The 25,610-nt window shown below is 36.9% G+C and overlaps 1 protein-coding gene and 1 pseudogene across 8 annotated transcripts in view; one reads left to right on the forward strand and one right to left on the reverse strand.

Annotated features, from left to right (window-relative positions):
• Positions 1 to 25,610, reverse strand: part of SHLD2 (shieldin complex subunit 2) — a 94,899-nt gene that overhangs the window by 53,290 nt on the left and 15,999 nt on the right. For 2 of the 8 annotated variants that reach the window (XM_057734238.1, XM_057734240.1), the window contains exons 3-6: positions 22,821 to 22,930; positions 13,422 to 13,502; positions 8,548 to 8,627; positions 7,303 to 7,366 (exon numbers count right to left, since the gene is read on the reverse strand). The exons of 3 other annotated variants lie outside the window; for them this stretch is intronic. The gene's annotated coding sequence lies outside the window, so the exon portion shown is untranslated. The remainder of the gene's footprint in view (positions 1 to 7,302; positions 7,367 to 8,547; positions 8,628 to 13,421; positions 13,503 to 22,820; positions 22,931 to 25,610) is intronic. 3 more of the 8 variants (XM_057734243.1, XM_057734242.1, XM_057734239.1) reach the window with 3 other exon arrangements.
• LOC130853307 (FAU ubiquitin-like and ribosomal protein S30) lies at positions 24,372 to 24,785 on the forward strand (annotated as a pseudogene).

Genomic DNA, 25,610 nt, shown 5'->3' on the forward strand with positions numbered 1-25,610 from the left:
TAAGGTGGGCCCCTGGCTGGCATTTGTGAATTTTGATTTCAGGAGGGATTCCACCAATTTTTGATAAGAATGGCTCACTATGCCTGAACTGGCTAATGAACTACTTCCTTTCCTTCTGAGAGACTGGAATTTTGGTATGTGATAGGAAGAGGACTCCTTAGAACAATGGCTCATTCTAGGTTTTGGGTTGGAAATGTATAAGATGAACCCGAAACATCTTATCACACATGAAAACTATCAAAGACTAGTAGGACTGCATCAAAAGAACTCAGGAGCCAACTTAAAGAGGCTCCCACTGGCCAAAGTTGGGCAATCTGCACATCAGTCAGGATGATCACTGTGATGGATTAGAACACATCAATCATGCTTAAATCCATGAGTTCATAAAGATAACTAAAACAAACTCATTCAATGATTGCCTTTGGAGGATACTGAGTGACTAAATAACTGTTTCAAAAGTTGGTGAATAAAAGGAAAAAATTTTATCCTGTCTTTCTTTACTAACAGTATCTCAAGATGGCCAAATACATGATGAGAGGAAATCTCTCTTTATAGAGATATTCTGCTAATAAACAACAACAAAAACAAAGAGAATGATAAAATAGCATCATTTTGCAACTCCTAATGAGTGGATTTTCTAAGCAACAATCATTAATGGCTACTAACATCACAAGGTTGTTGTTGTAAGGGAAAGCGGAGGGAATCTGTAAATTGAGACCAATTACAATGTATGGACCTTTATTTATTTACTTATTTACTTACTTATTTATTTATTAAGCCAGGCCCAGCAGCATGCAGGATCTTAGTTCCCTGAACAGATATCCTAACCACTGGACTACCAGGGAATTCCCCTATGGATCTTATTTAGATCTTGATTTGAAAAAACAAATGCAAAAATATCATAAGACAACTGGCAAAACTGAAACTTTGATATTTTATAACATTAAGGGATTACTGAGGTTTTTAGTGGGATACTAAGGCTATGTATGAAAGGCTAAGCGCTGGAGATGCAAAATGAGTGTTTGCATATGAAATGGTGTCACATCTCTGACTTCCTTAGAACACCAGGAGGGAAGAGCGAGTGAGGTTATAGATGAAACAAGATGGGCCATATGTTGATAACTGTCCAGGCAGGTTGATGGAACACACAGGTTCACTTCTCTAATCACTCTACTTTTGTACATCTTTTAAATATCCTATGATACAAGTCTTCTTTCTTGTTACTGTTTTTAAGAAACACTGTTTCATACCCACAGGACTGGGAAAAGAGTCAAGCAGTCTAATAATACCCAAGGTTGGGGACCTCTTACATAGCTCTGAAGAACAATCTGGTAAAGGTGAAGATGCCCATACCACACAACCAAATAAGTCCACTTCCAAGTTTCTGCCCTGGAGAACTCATACGTATCTACACAAGCATACATGTACAAAAATGATCATGGGAGACTTTATAAACAAAAAATTTAGAACCTAAAAATCCATGAAGAGGACATAAATCATGGGATATTCAGAGAAAGACTACTATATGGCAGAAAAATAAATGATTGTGAATTACATGTCAACATGGATACATCTTACAAACATTTTAAATGAAAGAAGCAATCTGAAGAATATATAACTTATGATATCAATATACTGAGTTTTAAAATATGCCTGAGAATAAAACACCAAATTTGGGATTGTAGTTACCTTTGGGAGGGAGGAATGGGGATGTGATAGGTAAAGTGCACATAAAGGTGTACTCACCATGTTTTACTTTTTTAACTAGGTGTGGTTACAGAGGTATTCCTTATGTTGTTCAGAAATATTTTATAACATTAAAAAAAAATCCTAGAAAGAAAACCATTGGGAAGCAAGATTAAGGCTGATTTTTTTTCAATATTTCTATATTTTAAAAGTTTTATTGTGATGAATAGTGAATGTTTATTATTTTTATAACAATCAGATCTTTTTTCATTTGGTAATTTAGGCTTCTCTTTCAGTCTTCAAACTGGATATGGTGTTCCAACAGATATACAACAATGAACCTAAATCTAACATTGCAGAATAAGAGTCGAGAACAATGATGGCAGCTGTTAACTTATTAGCAGCTAAAGCAAAGATATACTGCTATTTTCAAACAGTTTATAATAGCGCTTTATTACTAAGGAAACAAAATTATAGTAAGTTTGGGTGTCAAGCCTTTACCCATAACAAAACAAGGGGGGCTAAGCATCACTAAGTACTATAACCACATATCCCACCCCCACTAATCCTTATAGAAAGAATAATCTGCATAAAGAATAACTGGTTTACTAGCTCTAATTTACAGCTTACTATTTATATATCATTATTAAATTGGCCACTAGGGGGCCCCCAATAGCACAGCAAAAAAACGTTCAAGTTCAAAAGATACAGCAAAACCAAGTGGAAGAGGGAGGAATATATTATCCTAACACATACGTAGAAACGCTTAGATATATTCAAATCAAATGCACAAAATTATTATGGTAATGAACTTCCCTCACGCGAATCTTTGGGTTTCTCTCCAACATTTTCTTCCCTTTAGCCTCAAATCTTTAAAAACAAAATAAACTTTCATGTTGTTTCTTTGTTCTCACTTCCCATTTATCCTTCAACCCACTGAAATATGGCTCTTACTCTAATCATTTTGCTATAACGGTTTTTACTATGGAAACCAATGACCTCTAACAGCCAAATCCAAAGGTCCGTTTTCAACCCTTATCTTACTGACATTTGAAACTGTTTATCAATTCCTCTTTCCTGAAACATTCTACTTCTGTTGATTCTGTGAGACCATCAAATTAGAATTCTTTTCTGCTTAAAAAACCAGAAAACTCTTGATTTATTCATTCAATCATTCATGTAACAAATAACTCAGTAGTATGTGCCAGGCATCATGATGAGTACTGGGAATTCAACAACATTAACACAGAGCTTTAAGGAGCTTATAGTCTAATGGGTGAGCTAAAATGAGTAAAATAGAGAAATTGAGCCACCACAGGAATACATGCAGGGTGTCCCTAGGAGGGAGAAGTCTGGGGCAACTCAACCAAAGCAGGGCTGCCCATTACCTGCATTTTTCAGAGACTCTCTGGACTATGGTTAGTGACAAAATTTTGAAACTGAATTTAAATAATATTCATAAAAAAGGAGTACAATACAGTCCCAAGGCATCCCTCCCCACTCCCCACCCCCCAACATAGCAGCCAGTAAAGCAGCCTTAGCTGTCTTACCCAAGGAACAGACTTGCTATAGGTAATCTCCAAAAAGAGAGTAAGACACTCACTGCTTTTAGGTCCTCACTTAACATTTTCTCCTAAATGTCCTGCAATCAGACTTCTATTTCCTATCTCTATTAAGACAACAGTGAAGTCCAAGTTGTCAAGTAAGTATCCACAGTACTTCACCACTCCAAAAGAGTGAAACTCTTTTCTTAGTTTCTAGAACACTACTCTTTTCCTAACTAGTTTTTCTACCTCTCTGGTTTTTCTTTCTCTTTTTCCTTGGGCCATGTCATCTTTTCATTCCATACAACGCTGCAGAATTCCATCCAACTCCATTCATTTAACTACTAAACATCCAATTATGCTTTACCAGTCTATACTGAACCAACCACTCTCCCTAACACCAGACTTATACTTCTGGTATCATTATATCTGACACAATCACAGTAGATAAGAAAGCAATGTTCTTATAGAGGTTTCTCAAAAACCTAAAAATAGAACTACCATATGACCCAGCAATTCCACTCCTAGGTATATATCTAAAAAACAACAAAAACACTAATTCAAAAAGATACATGCACCCCAATGTTCATAGCAGCATTATTTACAATGGCCAAGATATAGAAGCAACCTAAGTGTTCATCAACAGATGAATGGATAAAGAAGATGTGGCATATACGCGCGCACATGCACACACACACGGAATACTACTCAGCCATAAAAAAGAAAATAAATTTTGCTATTTGCAACAACATGGATAGACTCAGAGGGTATTATGCCAAATGAAGTAAGTCAGACAGAAAGACAAATACTATATGATAGCACTTACATGTGGAATCTAAAAAATAAAACATACCAGTGAATATAACAAAAAAGAAACAGATTCACAGATACAGAGTACAAACTAGTGGTTACCAATGGGGAGGGGGAAGAGGAGGAAGGGCAAGACAAGGGTAAAGGATTAAGAGGTATACACTATTATGTCATAAAATAAGCTACAAGTATACAACACAGGGAATATAGCCAATATTTTATAATGGCTATAAAAGGAATATAACCTTTAAAAATTATGAATCACTATGTCATATACATGAAACATATAATATTGTACATCAACTATACCTCAATTAAAAAAAAAGAAAGTAATGTTCTATTTAGTCTCTTTCTTGAAGGGAAAATCTGACTAAATGGCCCTATATCCAGACTAGATTACATAGTCCTTGGATTCAAGTTTGGTAGCATTGAGGGTTATGAGGCCCAGGGGCCGCAGATTCCCAAGATTCAGAGTCTTTCTTGCCCTCTAGGCAGGGGCAGTCACTGAAGAACACAGAGGTGACACAAAGCAGCCTTGAGAGTTCAGACAAGATCTCCCAGGACAAGAGATGTCCGAAACAAATTAAAGGTCTATAAAACACAAGGTTATTTGTATATAACGATTAGTATGCCTTTGCTTGTTTGTCTAAATACATACCCCAGTATGTGTGGGACTTTCCCTTCCCCCTTAAAACCAAAACAACACACAAAACAAAAAAACTGACTAGAAAGTATGGTCCTATTAATTCAAAAGAGTAATTTTTTTAAAGAAGTCTTTATATCTAAGGCTGCAGCTATTAACTCCTCTAATTTATAGGAGTTGTGAGTCTGTGAGCAGGGCAATGGGTTGTAGTGAGGGCAGAGGGAAACAAGATATTTATCACAGCAAAAATACACTGACTGAAGAGTTAAGTTGTGAACACTGACACATTTCAATGATTCCTGGATAACTTTTGGGTGGACTTAGAGGGTTAAAGCTCATTAAGATACCAGATGAAACTTGCAAGTACATATCCATTACCATAGTTAATAATTATACAATTTCTCAATCGGCAGAAGGCCACTCAGTCAGAAAGACCAATGCAACCATAGTCCTTTATCTCTAGAGTGGTCAGAGTCTGATGAATGGGTCAAAGATTTATAAAACAGGATGAACCGTATCAGCAGGTTTGTCTGCAGAACACTGCAACTACAAACGCTTTTTACAAAATATATGTGGTTAAAAGGGAGTGCTTTCTCCATCTTATTACCAACCTAAAAACTCATCACTATAATGCCTTTCCATGTCTATTTTATCAAAAATATTAGCATTATAAAGTTACTCAAAAGTATCAAATGACAAAATGAAGAGGTAACATAGGATTGTAATTAAAAGCATGGGTTTTGGAGCAAGATAGACATGGGTTAAAAACCTACTCTGCAACTTACTAAAAACATAAACCTGAAATTGTTGAAGGTGAGATATATACATATATTCTTTGAATTTCTGTATATAGTTGAAAACACCCAGAATAAAAAAATAAAGTTCTTTATATGTCCAATGAGAATTGTTTCCTTATCTGTCAAATGAGAATAACATCAATCACTACCTTACAGTGTTGCTATAAGCTGGGCACAGAGCACTTACTCAACAAATATTAGAGTCTTAAACCTCAGAAATTCTACACATACATACTGATACTTAGTGACACATAAAAACCAACACATTGTATTTCAGGGTTTTGTTTTTAGTGTGTATTTTTACACAGTTGTAGCCATAAAATTGAAATAATTTTGTATTCTGCTTCAATCTATGTAATGCCACTCTTCTGTCAACCTATAACTTCTTAATCATTTTTAATGCTAGCTTAATATTTTCAGGATGCCTCTAATTTAGTTCACCATTATGCTCTAATTCACTCATCTGTTTCTAATTTGTCACTATGATAGCCATTGACACAATAAATGATGAGGAATTTAGCATTGCTTTTCAATTATTTTCTTGTGATAAATAATAATTCCAGGTACGGAATTATTTGGTCAAAGATAATGTACGTTGTGACAGCTCTTAATATTTATTATCTTGTTGTTTGCAAAAGAACTGGACAATTTATAATGCCACAAACAATGGCCAAGAGTTTCAGTCTTACCACAACTTTGTTATTAGCATATTAGAAAGTAATTTGGGCACTTCCTTGGTGGTCCAGTGGGTAAGACTCTGCGCTCCCGATGCAGGGGACACGAGTTTGATCCCTGGTCGGGGAACTAAATCCCGCCTGCATTCCGCAACTAAGAGTTCGTGTGCTGCAACTGAATCCACATGCCACAACTAAGACCCAGCACAGCCAAAATAAATAAATAAATAAATAAAAATTTTTTTTTAAGTAATTTTACTAGTGAGGGTATAGAGGTACTTCACTGGTGTTTCATTTCTATTTCCCCAACTATTTCCAAATTGAAAAAACTAGTGAATTTTAACTTACATTTGGATTAAAATCCTTAACATATGAGGAGTATGCAAGCATGTGCACACAGACACACAAAATAATAGAAAAGTGGGTTAAGACGATAACCAGGCTGGTAATTCCCTGGTGGTCCAGTGGTTAGGACACAGGCTTTCACTGCTGTGGACCCAGGTTCGATCTCTGGGGAACTCAGATTCCACAAGCTGCATGGCGCAGCCAAAAAAAAAAAAATAGATAACCAGGTTTATATCACAGAAAAAAAATACACGGTTAAAAACAAAGAAAACATTCACCTTCCTGATAAAATTAAAGAAAATGTATAAATTAATGAGAAGACATTTCTACGTATCAAAGTAGCAAAGATTGATGAAAAAGGTACAAGGGTGCAGGGAAATAACATACTGATGAGCGTTTAAACTAGTAAAGTCTTTCTGGAGAGCAATATGGCAATGTATGTCAAAAGTCTTAAAATTCTATATCCCTTTGACCCCATAATTATATTTCTAGGGATTTAACCTAAAGAGAAGAACATCGTATACACGCTCATGGATTTGGCTACAAGGATGTTCACAGCAGTATCATGTAAAATGTTAGCAAAGTGAGGAAAACATACACTGAGGTCTGATAAATAAATTCTGGCACATCCACGCAAAGGCAAACTATATAGTCATTTAAAGTCATGAAGATATGTATTATCACAAAAAAATTGTCCTTAATATACTGATATGTAAAACAAGGAGACCATAGAAGATTATATATGGAAAGATTTTATTTTAATTTATTTTTTAAAAAACAATATTCAGTTTGCTACTATTTACCTTGAAGTTAGAAACCATTTCTGCAGTTTCTATGCGTTCTCCATAGTGACTGATACAAGTGGTGCTAAAAAAGAAATAGTTCTATTCTTTAACCTCATTCAATCAATCCAATTTATCTTAATTCACTGTGCTAAGCAATAACATTGAGTACTAGTAACCCACTTACTATGCACATTCATGAACTTTTTACTCTTACAAATAACCAATAGTTACTAAATGCTAGTATCCGAATTTCCTACTTAAAATGATAGAACGTTGTTACATTTTATGTCACTTATGAAAGAGTATAAGATACACTTTGTCACTCAAAAACAAAATTAATTCAAGTTTAAAGCTATTATTCTTGTATCTAAAATACTAGCTACTAAAATAAACCTATAAGCAGACAATTGATTTCTTAAATCTTTTTGTATAAGCTCTCATTTCCTTTGCAATAGCCTTTGGTTTTCCAAATGAGAGATTTGTAATCATGTTCTCATCACCACTTGAGGTACCCCAAGACTAGTGCAGTGCAGTGAGCCTCTTAGTCCTGCTTGCAATGCAGTGCGGTGGGAATTCCTCCCTCCCAATCTATTCCAGGCATTTGCCTTCTCTAAGTAAGCATTTAAACAGGAAGTGACCTTAATTTAGCTGCTCTTCTGCCTTAAGAATAGGGTGAGCGGACATCCTGATCTGCCCAGTACAGTCCCAGTTTAAGCACACTATCCTGGTGTCCTGTTTTGTCAGTTTCCCTTCTCACTCTTAGGTTTAGAAATAAATTACATAGTGTTCTAGTTAAGAACCATATAAATACAGGAAGAAATGTCTTAGTGAAGTATGCCTCCTAATACATTTTATCAGAAACATTATAATAGTTAGGAACAACTTAAGAAATAAAGGGAAACACTCTACTCTGTTTTCCTGTAAAAAGTTTTTAAAAATAAAATAGTAATAGAAATAAGGTTGAATTGCATCTAAAAAGTATAATATGCATTTAAGAATCTCACGACACATAAGAATTAAATGAGGTAGAAAACAGAATTAAACCTGTTTGGCAACTAAGCAATCTAGCTTCAGGTTCTGGGTAATGAGGCTGCAGACAATGGTATAAAACTTTTGGATCCAGTCTTCCTAGAAAATGTCTCAGACAGTAAGATGTCAACTTATCCAAGACTAACTCTTCCTAAGGAAGGTCAAAGGAGCAATGCTAAAATATCACACTTCACTCCCCCATCCCCCACACCCTGAAACAGCAGAAGGACTGACCTGTAAGATGTAATCAAGATCTCAAGTATAACATGGGTCCCAGGGGTCTGCCTGCCAACACCTGTGCTTGCTCTTATCTCCTTAGAAAGGTGAAAAACACAACAAAATCAAGAAAACAAAACAAAGCAAAAACAAAAACAAAAAAACCCTTTGCAATTTCAGCCCTGACATTCCTTTGTAAAAAGTCCAGACTCATCTCAGTAAATGGTAACTCTATTCTCCCAGTTTCTCAAGCCAAAAACCTTGGTGTCCTCACTGATTGCTCTTTTTTTCTCATACTTCCAATTTGTCATCAAATCCTTTTATTTTATTTTTTAAATTTATTTATTTATTGGCTGCATTGGGTCTTCATTATGCTGCACGGGCATCTCATTTCAGTGACTTCTCGTTATGGAACACGTGGCACACGGGCTTAGTTGCTCCATGGGATCTTCCCTGACCAGGGCTCGAACCCATGTACCCTGCCTTGGCTGGCAGATTCCCAACCACTGCGCCACCAGGGAAGCCCTGTCATCAATCCTTTTAGCCCTACCTTTAAAATTCATTCAGAACTTGACCACTTGTCTCCACTTTCACCTGCTCCTGCCCTAGTTCAAATCACCATCATCTGGATTATTTGCAATAACCTCACTCATTTCCCTTCTTATCCTTCTGACCCCTCAGAAAACAGGTTTATAGAAGTTAAAGGAATCTGCGCCAGGTCACACAGCCTCAGGCAGTGAAGCTAAGGCTGGAATGCAGGAAATCAAACTGCAGAGCCTAAGATCTTAACCAGCATATAGCATACTGCCTCTCTGGGTTTTTGACCCTGCACAACTGTGGAGCTAGAATCCAAGCCAGAACCCTGCCATTGAGTCATATGAAACACACTCACAAAGCACTGGCGCATCTAGAGAGGTAAGAAAAGAACTTCAATACAGAGGAGCTTCAGTATCAAAGAATTCCACTTGGAAGGTTTACTGTAAACTTAATAATGACGTGAATAATAAACGGCATTTAAGAGGATCTCTTGCTCTCGCTCCCTCTTTTAATCTCTTCCTTCATATCTGACAAATTCTTTCTCTCTCCCTCCCTCTCCCTCTCTCTTTAATCATCTGGCAATGGGATGATACATTTCCGAGACATTAAATATTCAAATTTTAAAACCTGTTGCTTAGCAGGTTAAAATATACAGAGTAAATGTAACAAACCACAGATGACAGAGCTACCTTCCTGACCTAAACCACTTTCTTCCTTTCACCTTAAATACCCCAAAGTATACCATAGCACCTATGCGCACTAGCTGTTCCCTCGGCCTTAAATATTCTTTCCCTAGACTCGTTTACTATTTTTAAAATTTGAAGTGTAAATAAATATTCAGTAATAGGCACAGGTCTTAAGAATTCTGTCTGATGACTACTGACAGTGGTCTACACCCATGTAACCATCACCCAAAACAAAATACAGAACATTCCCATGGACCTCAGGAAGTTCTTTCATGTCCTTTTCTAAACAGCTTCCTTCCCTTTCCAACCTACAATTATCTTCTGATTTCTATCACTACAGAATAGTTTTATCTTTTCTTGAACTTCATATAAACAATACAGTATATGCTCAATATATCTGGTTTCTTTCACTTAACACAGTGGTTCTGAGATCCACCTGTGCTGTTGGGCGTGTCAGTTGTTGAGTACTGTGAATACACCACAATTTGTTTATCCATTTTCCTGTACATGAACATTTCAGTTGTCTCCAGTTTGGTGCTTTTATGAATGACAGCTATGAACATTCTTGAATTCCTAATTTTGTGGACATATGTTTTCATTTCCCTTCATTAAATATGCAGGGGTAGAACTGTCAAATCATAGGATGGATATATGTTTAACTTCCGTAGAAAATGCGAAACAGTTCTCCAAAGCAGCTATACCATTTTGCACACCTACCAGCAATGGATGAGATCCAGGTGCATCACATCATGTTCAACATTTAGCATCTCCAGCCTTTCTCTTGTTAGCTGTTCTAGAGGTATCTCATTATGAGTTACTTTGCATTATTTCCCTGTTGAGTAAGCGATGTTGACTACCTTTGCAAATGCTTATTGGTCATTAGTATATCCTCTTTGGGCAAGTCTGTTATTGAAGTATTCCTCTTTTCTTCACTTTACTATTGAGTTATTACAGTTCTTTACATACCCTATATATAAATCCTTTGACAGATAAATATGCTGGAAATATTTTGTCCTTATTCTGGGCTTACCTATTCTTTTTCTCAGTGGTATCTTTTAAAAGGCAGTAATGTTAATTTAGATGAGGTCCAATTTATCTTTTTTTATGTATCTTTTTTGTTTTAGGATCTTATCTAATAAATAATTGAATACTATAAGGTCATAGGGATATTCTCCTTTTTTTTTCCCTAGAAGTTATGACATTTAAGAAATATGTCCACAAATTCTTTGATACTCCTCCTTTCAAGAGGTGAGGCTTAATTCCTCTACCCTTAAATGTGGGCTGGAGTAATGAGTAGAATATGATGGAAGTGATGGTATGTGATTCCCAACACTTTCTCATAAAAGGCAATGCCACTTCATCCTTGTGCTCACTCTTTGATCACTTACTGAGGGAAGTCACCTGTCATGTTATGAGGTTGCTCAAGCAGCCCTACAGATTCATGTGGTAAAGAACTAAGTCTCCTGCCCATAGTCAGGGAAGAGCTGAGGCCTCTAGCCAACAGCTGTGGTAAACAAGCCATCTTAGAAGGGGATTCTCCAGCCCCAGTCAAGCCTTCAGATGATTACACTCTTGCTAACATCTTGGCTACAACCTTATGAGAGACTCTGCTAGGATTACCTAGCTAAGTTCCGCCTGTGTTCCCGACAGGGAGTAATTGTAACACAATAAATATTTATTGCTTTAAGCCAGGAAGTATTGGGAAATTTGTTATGAAGTGAGAGATAATACAGAAGTTGCATCGTTTTTGCTTTTGCATGTTAGATATATGATCCATTGCAAATTAGTTTCTGTGTATGGAGTGAGTTGAGGTGATAGTTTATTGTTTTCCATACAGATATCAAGTTAGAGCAACATTTGTCTTTCTTTCTCCCATTGCACTGACTTGGCACTTCGGTAGGAAAATATATGTCTATTTCTGAGATCTCTATTACATATCACTGATCTATGTGTCTATCCTTATGTCAACACTACACTGTCTTAATTACTGTAGCTTTGTGGAAAATCCTGACGTCAGAAAACAAAAGTCCAACTGTCTTTTTCAAAATTATTTTCACTATTCTTAGACCTTTACATCTTGATTAAGTTTATAGAATCATCTTATCTATTTTTTCAAACAAGGCCTACTAGGATGTTAATGAAGACTGAATTGAATCTCTAGGTCAATTCAGAGAGAATTCCATCTTAATAATGTTGAGTCTTCCAATCCATGAATATGGAATATCACTATTTATTTAGGTTTTTTTTTTAAACACATTAGCAATGCTTCTACCTTTCAGTGTTGAGAGCATATCCTTAGTTAGATTTATTCATACATGTTTTTTATGCTATCAGAAATAATAGTTTTTATTTCCGTTTTCAAATTGTTCATTGCTAATATAGAGAACTACAAATTATTTTTATATAGTGATTTTGCTAACTTCATTAAAATTGTTTTTTATAGAGTCCATAGGGTTTTCCATGTACACAATCATGTCATATGTGAGTAACAGTTTTATATCTTTCTAATTTTTATGCTTAACTATGTTCTTTTTCTTGACTTATTACACTTTCTAGGACCACTAGTTCAATGTTGAATAAAGGTGGTGAAAGAGAAATATATATCCATATTACTGCTTTAAAATCTTTAGGATCCATAGCCAAGGTTGGCAAATATTTTCTACAACAAGTCAGAAAGTGTTTTAGGTTTTGCAGGCCATACCGTCTGCTACAATTACTGTACACTGTGGATATAGCAAGAAAGCAGCCATAGACTGTTGCAGAAAAGAACTGATCCCACGAGAAACCAAGCACAACATTCAGAGAGTTGGAGAACTCAGGTTTATTGAGCCGGTGGACCCAGACGAGCTAACACTCCAAAATTCTGGGTCCCCATTTCAGGGGTGTTTTCTCCTTATATAGGTTAAAACATACAGCTATAATTGGTACAAACTGATTGGCTACAAATTACTATAGGTCACGGGCAGTTACAGAGCGTGGGAGTTGCCATGGGTTACACACATGGTAGGGGGTCCTAACAGGAACTTGTAGGAGCCGGACATTCCATTCCTATCAGGACTAAGGTCCCAATTTGCATTCTCACATTGGTTGCAGGTTGAAGTTAATGGTCACTTAACAAGTCTATGTGCAAAGGGTCTCAAACAAAGGCTTGGGGTGGGTGCCTGAGAGCCAGACAGTCTTCCCTTATCTGATCACTCTTAGTAATTCATTTTACTGTTTAACTGAGAGTGGCGAGCAGGCCTTTGCAAGATAGAGGAGAGTAAGCAATTACAAGTATGGAAGTTTCAATTTCCTCATCAAGACAATACATAAACAAATAAGTGCGGCTATGTTCCAATAAAACTTTATGGTCACTGAAATTTGAATTTCCTATTATTTTCACATGTCACAAAATATTAGTCTCCTTTTAATTCTTTTTCAGCATTTTTATTACATAAAAACCATTCTAGGTCACAAGCCACAGAAGAACAGGTGAAGGGCTGGATCTGGCCTACAAGCTGAAGTTTGCTGATCTCTGGTTTAGACTATTGATTTGAGACCTTTCTTCTTTTCTAATATAAGAATTTAAGGCAATGTTTCCCTGTAAACACTGCTTTAACGGCACTACTATTTGTATCATTTGTGCTTTGTACTGTTTTTTTAGCCATCGCTATAGGGTTTTCAACTTACATCTTTAACTTTACACAATTTTCAAATAATATATCACCACCTTGCCGTATATATGGGTTCCACATCTGCAGATTCAACCAACTGCAGATTAAAAAAAAAAAAATTTACAGAAAGTTCCAAAGAGCAAAACTATTAGCATAGAATTTACATTGTATTCACAACCATTTACATAGCATTTACCTTGTATTAGGTGTTATAAGTAATCTAGAGATGATTTAAAGTATACAGGAGGATGTGCATAGGTTACATACAAATACTACGCCATTTTACATAAGGTACTTGAGAATCTGAGGATTTTGGTATCCATGGGAGGTCCTGGAACCACTCCCCAGGGATAACAAGGAATGACGATACCACTTAACCTAGTCTAAGAACTTTACAACAGCACTGATTCCGAATCTGAATGTTATACTCGGCCCAAACTATTAATCAAGGTTAAGAGGAAAATAAAGGCATTTTCAGAAATGCAAAATATCAAATAATTTGCCTCCCATTCACCCTTTCTTCAGTAAATTGTGGGAGTAAACCAAGAAAGAGAAAGACACAGAACAGAAGAAATAGAAGATCCAACACAGAAGAAATGAAATTCCTAGAATGACAGCTGGGCACTATAAGAAAATGGAAACTGCTCCAGACTGGAGCGCGTTACTCTGGAGAGACTTCTCTGAGATGACGACATTGACAGAATAAACTATGTGAAAGAAAACAGGAAATTTGGGCAACTGGTAGCAAATTTTGAGTTGAGTTAGTGATAACGACACAAAAACCATATAAATAAGTTATGTCCTAAACTGAAAATATCAAATACTTTACTTGAAAAATCACAGGTAAATACCAAACAGCTAGGAGTTGAGAGTGGTTACCTCTGAGAAGGGGGAGTGAAGGTGGGGATGGAGAAGTACTGTCTGCCTGGACAATCCCTCACAAACTACTTGGCTCATTAAACTGTATAACTCTGAAGAAGAAAAATGTGGAAGATAAGGAAATAAGGTACTTAAGGATTCCCAAGGACATAAAACCACCTTGGCAACTAAATGTGACCTCTGGGGGACTTCCCTGGTGGCGCAGTGGTTAAGAATCTACCTGCCAATGCAGGGGACATGGGTTTGATCCCTGATCCGGGAAGATCCCACATGCCGTGGAGCAACTAAGCCTGTGCACCACATCTACTGAGTTTGTGCTCTAGAGCCCTTGAGCCACAACTGCTGAGCCGCAACTGCTAAAGCCCACATGCCTAGAGCCCGAGCTCCACAACAAGAGAAACCACCGCAATGAGAAGCCTACGCACTGCAATAGAGTAGCCCCGGCTCTCCCCAACATAGCCAAAAAATAATAAAGTTCCTCAAAAAAAAAAAAAAAAAAAAAGGAAGAATCCTCCTGCCAATGTAAGGGAAGATCCCACATGCTTCAGAGCAACTAAGCCCATGTGCCACAACAACTAAGCCTGTATTCTAGAGCCCGCAGGACACAATTATTGAGCCCATGCGCAGCAAGGAAGACCTAATGCAGCCAATACATAAGTAAATAATATTTTTTTTTAAATGTGACCTCTGGAAACTAAGAAGTCTAACAAAATGTCCTGCAAAACAAAAAATAACAAAAAGGAATGCATTTCATGAGTGGAAAAGAGCAAGAAAAAAGCAACATTGTACTTGTGCTATCATAACTCTTGCCAAATGCATGACATGAAGAGCAGAAATGTCTAGGTTTCTGTGCTTCGGTTCCCCCATCTATGAAGTGGGTAAACAGTATCCCTCTCCCAGGAACGTTGTAAGGCTTCACCCCTATAATGAACACAGTGCTTACAGCAGTGCCAGAAATAAATACTATTAACACAATTAACACTTTACTCTTTGTAAATAACCGAAATTATTTTTTATTTCAAATCATTAGATTGTCACGATACTCAAAAGTTTATTTGAATGCTTACGTTGTCTACTCAAACATCAAGGCCTCTAACCCTTTCACATGTGTCTCCTAAAAGGGGGTGGGCAAGGAGATAACTGTCTGATTATCCAAAAGACACAGAAATAACAATTAATGAAGGTTGTTTGTAAAGATGTTTATCATTCTGAAGAACTGACTGCACCTGAAAAACTACTCAGGCCACCAGGCTTTATCTTACACTTTTTAGTTGATTATGACCAATCATTCACTTACCTAAGTAAGTCAGCAATTAGAACTGAAAACTCTGTAGTAACTATACATTAACTCAGTAATGCTGAGACCAGCATGTTTCCATTTATAAAGAGGTAAAGTCTCCAACTTATGCACAGATTGTGCTCTCCAAGTTCAGTTCTACTTTGTTATAAAATCTGAGAAATTTTTCTAAAGGAAAAAATTATGAAATAAAGTTGAGATCCTGGGCAATAAATAAAGGCCAATTAAATCCATAAGTACCTAAGAACCATGGAAAAAATAAAAGAATAAATATAACCATGTTAGGTGACTTTCAATCACTTCTTTTGTGCTCTAACAGCTAGCAAAAAAAAAGGGCTACTTGAGATTAATAACTGTCCCATGCTTTATTTTATTCATCTCTGTATCCTTGTAAACATAAACAGTATATAACAGAGTACTGTTGCCAAGAAAAACCTGGCCTCTGTTCACCGAGGCCGAATAGAAATACGGGCAACAGTACCTACTTTCTATTAGGAGCTTAAAATATTTACTTAACAAATGAATAACTAGAATTAAGAGTGCTATTTGAACCAGACTCTTTTTATGGAGAAATACACTACAATTTCCAATTGACAAACATTTTCCTTTATTTTGGCAACAAGATCAGAGTTTGAACACCAAGAACAATAAAGCATGGGCAGATACTCCATCTACACAATAGTCATTTCTCCTAGAAATCACATTTTGGTCACAGATCACTTATACTGTTTCTAAGTACGTATAAATCACTAAGTTGGGTTTCATAATACAAAACCTGACCTCCAAAATTCCCTTCTCTCCCTTCACCAACATCTTAAATAAAAATAGCAGCCATCAAAAAAAAAAAAAAAAAATAGCAGCCATCAATGTTTTATCTGGGAGGACTTCCCCCCCAGTTTTATTGAGATATAATTGACATATAACATTGTATTAGTTTAAGGAGTATGGTACTATGATTTGATATATGCATATATTGCAAAATGATTACCACAATAAGTTTAGTCCATCAGCTCAGTTACAAATTTTTTTCTTCCTTGTGATGAGAACTCTTTAAGATTTACTGTTTGCAATTTTTAAATATTTAATACAGTAATGTCACCATGCTGTACATTACATCTCTATAATTCATTTTTCTTTTAATTGGAAGTTTGTACCTTTTGACCATCTTCCCCCACCCTTCTGACAACCACCAATCTGTTCTGTTTCTGTGCCTTCAGTTTTTTTAGGTTCCACATTTTAATGATGTCATACAGTATTTGTCTTTCTTGGTCTGGCTTATTTTACTAAGCATAATGCCCTTGAGGTCCATCCATGTTGTTGCAAATGGCAGGATTTCCTTATTTTTATGGTTGAATATCCATTTTACAAATACATGCCAGTTTCTTTATCCATTCAGCCAACAATGAACACCTAGGTTGTTTCTATGTCTTGGCTATTATAAATAATTCTACAGTGAACATGGGGGTGCAGATATCTCTTCAAGATAGGGATTTCACTTCTTTAGAATATGTTTCCAAAAGTGAAACTGCTGAATCATACAGTAATTCTATTTTTAATTATTTGAAGTAGATTTTTTAATCTAAAATTTAGTTTTTAATTTTTTTGAGGTAGAAAGCAGTTTTTATACTACTTCTAGTCAGTACTGAAGGTTTTTAATGGAAAAATTAATACAATGGACCAAAAAATGCAATAAATCTTATTAAAAGATTCAATACTCAGGGACTTCCCTGGCAGTCCAGTGGTTAAGACTCCGTGCTTCCACTGCAGGGGGCATGGGTTCTATCCCTGGTCAGGGAACTAAGATCCTGCATGCCAGGTACAGCATGGCCAAAAAAAAAAAAGATTCAATATTCAGAGAAAAACTCTGATTAAAACCCAACATTTCTCTAATTCAAATGCAACTACCTTTACTTAGACATTCCAGAAATGAAGTAGATAAAATTACCCAACCCAATAACGTAAATCATGTTAATAACAAAAATGACTGCAAAACAACTGAAAATTTTAGGTTAACATTACAGAATTCAGTAAACAATGAATTTGATGTCCACATTGCAAAGCTGACTTCCACAGTTTAAAACCTGAGTTTACCTAAAAAAGAAATCCCTTAATTTTTCATTAGTCAAAGAAAACAAGTCAATCTCTCTAATACATCCTTAAAGGAATAAAGATTAATTTACCCTAGAGAGCCAGGGTTCACATCAAGCTTTATGGAATGACTGATAATCATGTTTTGTCTTCCAAACATAAAATTCACGTGGATTGTCACCTTAAATGAGAAAGGCATGAAAAGCACTTAAGCTCCAATCTAGCATTAGAAATTACTCCATAAATATTATTTATCTTGATATCCTTTCTGCTTTGAAACTCTATTTCCCCAATGAAACCAATACACTTTATTTCTTTATAATGATTTCATTTCATGTAAATTTATGAAGGCTGTATAAATATTTGTTAGAACAAATGTAGGAGTTTGAATAGTTGATAATGACTAGTGAGAACAAAAGAGACAAGGGTAGGGATTTCCCTGGTGGCACAGGGGTTAAGAATCCGCCTGCCGTACCTCAAAAACTGGCACAAGAACGTAAAGCAATTATATTCCAATAAAAAGCTTAAAAAAACAAAACAAAACAAAACAAAAAGAATCCGCCTGTCAGTGCAGGGGACACAGATTTGATCCCTGAGCCAGGAAGACCCCACATGCTGCAGGGCAACTAACCCAGTGGGCCACAACTACTGAGGCCCACGTGCCCTAGAGCCTAAGCACCACAACTACTGAAGCCCGCAAGCCTAGAACCTCTGCTCTGCAACAACAGAAGCCACCGTACTGAGAAGCTTGTGCACATCAAAGAGTAGCCCCTGCTCGCCACAGTTAGAGAAAGCTCGGGAGCAGCAGCAAAGACCCAACACATGCGCACAGCAAAAAAGACCTAACACAGCCAATAAAATAAATTAATTAACTTAAAAAAATTTTTTCTGAAAAAAAGAAAAAGACCCAATGCAGCCAAAAAAAAAAAAAGTGCTAACAACCCACATTTCTACCAACTAATGAATGCATAAACCAAATGTGGTATATCCTTACAATGAAATATTATTCAGCCCAGAAGAGCTACAAAGTACTGACATGCCACATCACAGGTAACTCTGAAAACATGCTACATGAAAGGAACCAGACACATAAGGCAATATATTATATGATTCTGTTTATATAAATTACGCAGAATATAGGCAAATCCATAGAGATATAAGCAGAGATATGGCTGCCAGTGGCTAGGAGAAGGGGGAAAACTTAAGAGGGGTTTCCTTTGAGGGTGATGAAGAAGTTCTGGAATTAGATAATGGTGATGGTTGCACAACACTGAATATACTCAAAGCCACTGAAACTTTCATGTTATGTGAATTATATTTTAATTAATGAAAGAAACCCCACAGGGACTTCCCTGGTGGCGCAGTGGTTAAGAACCCGCCTGCCAATGCAGGGGACACAAGGTTCGATCCCTGGTCCAGGAAGATCCCCCATGTCGTGGTGCAACTAAGTCCACACATCACAACTACTGAGCCTGTGCTCTAGAGCTCAAAAGCCACAGCTACTGAGCCCCATGCCGCAACTACTGAAGCCTGCGCACCTGGAGCCCATGCTCCGCAACAAGAGAAGCCACCGCAACCAGAAGCCTGCACACAGCAACAAAGAGTAGCCCCCGCTCACCACATTCCAAAATAAATAATTATTTGGGTATTCCTTTAAAAACCTTGCTGTTAATTTGATAAGGACATTAGAAACACTTTCAAAAGTAAATCTTTTTCTATAATGCACAATACCATCCTTAAGCTTTTCTATTTGTCAGGAAGTCACACAAAACTCTTATCATCAGCTTTGCAATACTTAATCTGCCGGGGCAGGAATCAGTTTTATACAATATCTAAACAATTCAAGTTAATTTTAAAATGGGCAGGATTTTTTTTTTTTTTTTGGTTTTTTGGGTTTTTTTTTTAAAGAACTTTGAGATACAGTTAACATACAATAAACTGCATATATTTAGAGTGTACAGTTTGGTATCCCAATCTCCCAATTTACTCCCCCCCCAACCCTCCCTGCTTTCCCCACTTGGTGTCCATATGTTTGTTCTCTACATCTGTGTCTCTATTTCTGCCTTGCAAACCAGTTGATTTGTACCATTTTTCTATACTCCACATATATGTGTTAACATACGATATTTGTTTTTCTCTTTCTGACTCACTTCACTCTGTATGACAGTCTCTAGGTCCATCCATGTCTCTACAAATGTCCCAGTTTCACTGATTCTTACAGCTGAGTAATATTCCACTGTATATATGTACCACATCTTCTTTATTCATCTGTTGATGGACATTTAGGTTGCTTCCATGTCCTGGCTATTGTAAATAGTGCTGCAGTGAACACTGGGGTGCATGTGTCTTTTTGAATTATGGTGTTCTCTGGGTATATGCCCAGTAGTGGGATTGCTGGGTCATATGGTAACTCTATTTTTAGTTTTTCAAGGAACCTCAATACTGTTCTCCATAGTGGCTGTATCAATTTACATTCCCACCAACAGTGCAAGAGCGTTCCCTTTTCTCCACACCCTCTCCAGCATTTACTGTTTGTAGATTTTCTGATGATGCCCATTCTCACCGGTGTGAGGTGATACCTCATTGCAGTTCTGATTTGCATTTTTCTAATAATTAGTGATGTTGAGCAGCTTTTCACGTGCCTCTTGGCCATTTGTATATCTTCTTTGGAGAAATGCCTATTTAGGTCTTGGGCAGGATGTTTTTACTAAATTTGGCTTACCAATATCATATGTTGAATTTTAGAACAGGAGAGGGACATGAAGAAGATCAGCAAAAGATGAAAAACCTTTTAGATAGCAAAATTTACCTGGTCTGCTTTAGACGTTATGAACCTATCTCTGACATTCATTTTTTAAAATTTTGATATTCAAAATACAGAAAGGCAATATGCAAAAAAAAAAAAAAACCCAACAAACAAAAAAAACCCATGCCAAATGCATTAAGTGCCCATTAACTTATTTTGCCTCAAATACAAAAGAAACCACCACTTCTGCTGAACCTGATTCTAGACAAGGTCAAATTCAGTGGCCTATACAATAATTTGCCCAATGTTCATTCACAATCTTCCTGGTTGCTCTTAATTGGTTATGAGGAGAGTAGGCTTTCAATCTACATGAATTATGTAAATTATCAGATTAAATAATAACCATTTCAACTTAAAATAATGACATCTATTCAGGGCCTGTGCAAACCAGGCAATGGAACTAGAGGCTTTATGTATTTTACTCATTTCAGCCTCACAATACCTTACGGAGAGACTAAGTAACTTCGCTAAGGTCACAACACAAGTATACTGCAAAGCCAGGATTCAAAGCAAGGTCTGTCAGACATACAATCATTTTTTTGCTAAAACATTCCAAGAGTGGGCTACAAAGGAATATAATTTCAGTTTAATTGGCAAACATTCATATTCTCTCTTGAATACAGCTTCTAAATGTTTAGATAATGAGAAAGAAAAAGTGTTTGAAAAGAACATTACTGAAGAATGAAGTGAGGTGTCTGGAGAAACATGCAATACATTGTGTGCCTACTACGTGCCACGTGCTGGGCTGGTTGCACCAACACTTAATTGTTACAACAATCCTGGGAGGTAAATATTGATACCTCCTTTTTTACATAAGAGGAAACAGGAGTTTAGAAGGTGCAACAAGGTCCAAGGTTACAGAAGTTCCAAGGCACATAGTTGGGATTAGAAACCAGGTTCGGTTGGTCAATAAATATTTACTGAGTGTTTACTATGTACCAGGGCTACAGGAGGCACTTAGAATAGAATATTAGAGCTCTCCCATATCCAGCTCAAACCAAACCTATCTTCTTTTTGCTTAGGGAGTAAATCATTGTGAAACTGAAAAATCCCCACAGATTTTTCTTTTCACAGCTTTCTTTTCAATGATTATTCATGCTTTGATTATATATGTTAAGCACTGCCCTTAAACCCAAAAGTTGATTGCCATAAAAACTGAGTAAGCCTCTAGGAGTAAATGTGAAAATATAGGCAATTCTGGCCTCCTGCATGATTTTGAACATATTGCTAGATAGAGAACACCACTTTGGAAAATATACTTCCTATGTTCTGCAGGATAATTTAAACCACTAAGCGTTTTACAAAAAGCTTTTGAAGGTCTGTCATATTTTAAATGACAACAGTGAAATTTCAAAAACAGGAGAAGTCAGCACCAAAGCTAGTTTAACATTAATAATAAGTGATCTAATAAATAGGTCTATGTTTGCCCAGTCAGGTTTTGCTTATTATGTCAGTTGGAAAGCCAGAAGGAAACCGGTTTTAACTCCCATACAACCTGTATCATGACAACATCACTTTCTCAGAAATGTAGCTGATATCAGCATACACTGAGATGAGACAGTCTGAATTTAAAACTGATTTTTCTTTTCCAACTATTTTCATAATCATGCATGGTATAGAACTGAGATAACTTAAGGAAAAAAAAGGGTAATTAACATTTATTGAGACCTTCTATGTGCCAGATACTGCATGAATTTTCTCATTTAATTCTCAAAGCCATCCTGCAAGATATTAACCTTTTAGAGGAAGAAACAGAAGTTTTGAGAAATGAAGCACCTTTTCTAAGGTCACATAGCTAATAAAGAGACAGAGCCAAGGCTCAAACTCTGATGTCAATTATTATAATGTTTCATGGCACTAAATATGTGTCAGTTTCTTTTAAATTTATGATAATATACTATTAGAGCAGATAAAGCAGAGTAAAATACTGATTTGGATTATGAACTGTTTTAGTATCTCAACAGTACTACAGAGTGATATTAACCTTTTAAAAATTCCTAGGACGGTCATTGTGAAAGAGAACATAAAATGCCTTCAAGTCAAAATACTAGGATTTCGAGTAGAAAAAAAGTAACAAATAAATAAATATACCATTTAATATTACCAAAAGAGAATCAAGTTTTAAAAGAAACCAGTTCTACTCTAAAACAATGCTTTTCGAAAGACTGCAGATCATCAGCGTAGGCTGGCTCAAAGCAGCATTTTTCAGAGTTAATGTCATGGAAGACTAATCCCTATAAAAATATTGAAAGATAATGAGTTTCTACAGTCAAACAATTTTGAGAAATGCTGGACTTAACGCTAAACCAGTTTCTTCGCTGGTTACAAACAGTATAACATAATACCTGGAGCCTCTGGAGCCAGACTGGGTTTGAATCCCAGCTCTTCCACCTCTTAGCCTAGCCATGGGATTTTGGGCATGTTATTTCACCACTCTGGGTCTCGGTTCTCCCATCTACCAAAAAAAAAAAAAGGAGCGAGATAATTGCAGAAAGGAGATTTGTTGTAACAATTAGAAAGATTAATACATCTGGGCTTGTTAGAACAAAGCCTTAAAATAGTAAGTGTTTGATAAATATTAAATTATTAGTAGTAATATCATTTCCCTGAGCCTTTATTAAGCTGATGAAAGTTGATGTTCATCACAAATCGCCAAAGGGCCAAGGGATATACCCTTCCATTTAGAATTTTTTCTAAGCAGTGTGTCAGGATCTTCAGAAATGCTTATACCCTTTGATCAAACTAATCAATTTCCAAGAAACTATACTATGGAAATAAATAAGAATACAAGATAAAACCTTATATAAATACACATATTGCAACACTGTTTAATATTGTGGAAAATCAGAAATACTAAAAAAAATCTACGGTGGGACTTCCCTGGTGGTCCAGTGGTTAAGACTCTGCGCTTCTGTTATCTCGCTTCTATTACCAAAAGTTTGGCCTCTCTGTACACTGGTGCTGAATCAAATCAGAGACAGAGCTTTGGGTGAAGTAGAAAAGGATAGCTTTATTGCTCTGCCAGGCAAAGGGGAACACACTGGGCTTCTGACTGGAAAAACTATGTGTCCCAACCCCAGAGGATTTAATGAAGGGTTTTATAACAGTGGTTCAAAGATGGGGTCTCTGACAATATTAGGGTGCGCACAGGGCTTGCACTCCCTCAATCTCAGGTGGTCAGTCTCAATCTTGATGAGCTTCTCTGGTCCCTTTAATCTTGCCTCACCAGTGGTTTCTTGCCTGCTCCTCCCTTGGTTAGCAGCCGTTTGAATCCACCCTTTGGAACTCAAGGAAAGTTATAGAGGCTGGAGTCTTGCCTACAAGAAATGGTGAACAAAAGGAGGCCTTTGCGCCCAGGCCCCACTCAGTTTCAGTGCCTGGGAGCTCCACAACCCAGGTTCCATCCCTGGTCGGGAACTAGGATTCAGCAGGCCACTCAGTGAGGGAAAAAAAAAAGTCTAGGGAATTCCCTGGTGGTTCAGTGGTTAGGCCTCCGAGCTCTCACTGCCAAGGGCACAGGTTTGATCCCTGGTCCAGGAACTAAGATCCCACAAGCCATGCAGTGGGCCACAAATAAATAAATAAGTCTAATTTTAGGGGAAGGATTAAACAAAGAGTGGTACATCAGTTGTATTACACAGTCATTACAAATTATATTTTAAAGATTATGAATAATGCTATGTGAAAAAGCAAGTTACTAGTGTATTTCTGTAATATAAGCATAATTTTCTAAAATAAGCCAACAAAACACCAAGTAATCAAAATTTAAGACAAAAACTAAATCTAAAAATATATCCAGTGACGTGGCACACAGCAGAGAGGACGTGCATGCCCTGGCTCCTTCCTCTTTCTCAACTCCATCTCCGTGGTAGCAGCAGCGGTACTGTGGTTCAGTCACCAAGATGCAGCTCTTTGTCTGCCCCCAGGAGCTACACACTCCAGAGGTGACCAGCCAGGAGACAGTCACCCTATTCAAGGCTCATATAGCCTCACTGGAGGGCACTGCTGCAGAAGATCGTCCTACTCCTGGCAGGCACAACCCTAGAGGATGAGGCTTCCCTGGGCTAGTGTGGGGTGGAGGCTCTGAGCACTCTGGAAGTAGCCGTCTACATGCTTGGAGGTAAAGTCCATGGTTTCCTGGACGTGCCAGGAAAGTGAGAGGTCAGACTCCCAAGGTAGCCAAACAAGAGAAAAAGAAGACGACGCCGGGCAGGACCAAGAGCTGTACACAGTACAACAGACACTTTGTCAATGTTGTGCCCACCTTTGGCAAGAAGAAGGGTCCCAATGCCAACTCAAGTCCTTTATAATCTTGGCTTTCACTAATAAAGTCACTTAGCCCACAAAAACAAACAAACGATAAATAAAAAATACACCCAAATGTCAACTATGGTTGATTTGAGCCATAGATGACCCTTCTTCCTACTTCTCTATATTTTCCAGGTTTTCTTTATTACGTCAATTTTGCTGAACTCTTACTTGATACCACTTGCCTTTAAGCTAAAGTTCTACTAGATGACAAAAGAAACAATGCAAAGCAAACTGGTCTAGTGGTCAAAGATGGGAAAAGTGTGAAATGTGATTTCTTTCAAAGGTTATTTATTATTTTGTGAGAGGCAGAGATGGTTAAACATACAACAAAGTCATATTTACTGCTATCAAAATTGCTCTCGATTTGTATAGTGAAATCACACACATCAGCATTTCTTAATGTTCTGCAAAAACACCATGCATCATGATTCTAAATATTCTGTGACCTGAGGAAGTCTGAAAGTATATTTTAAATATGCCAAAGATTAATGTAGTGTAATCTTTGGTTTTAAGGCATAATGGGAGAGGTAAAACTCTTAAGAGTATTATTTTGCAACTTTATGAATTGATACATTTTCTAATTCCAAAAACAGACATTTAGGGAATTCCCTGGCAGTCCAATGGTTAGGACTTGGCGCTTTCACTGCTGTGGCCTGCGTTCAATCCCTGGTGGGGGAACTAAGATCCCGCAAGCTGCGCAGCACAGCCAAAACAGTAAGACATTTAACATGTAGCATTTCAGGTTATACTTTATAACTTAAATATGGCTTAACTATTGTTGCAGTATTACTAAATTTACATGCCTTGAAAGAGATCAAGAACTA

The sequence above is a fragment of the Hippopotamus amphibius genome, chromosome 5 (genome assembly GCF_030028045.1).
Source record: "Hippopotamus amphibius kiboko isolate mHipAmp2 chromosome 5, mHipAmp2.hap2, whole genome shotgun sequence".
Classification (NCBI taxonomy): Eukaryota; Metazoa; Chordata; class Mammalia; order Artiodactyla; family Hippopotamidae; genus Hippopotamus; species Hippopotamus amphibius.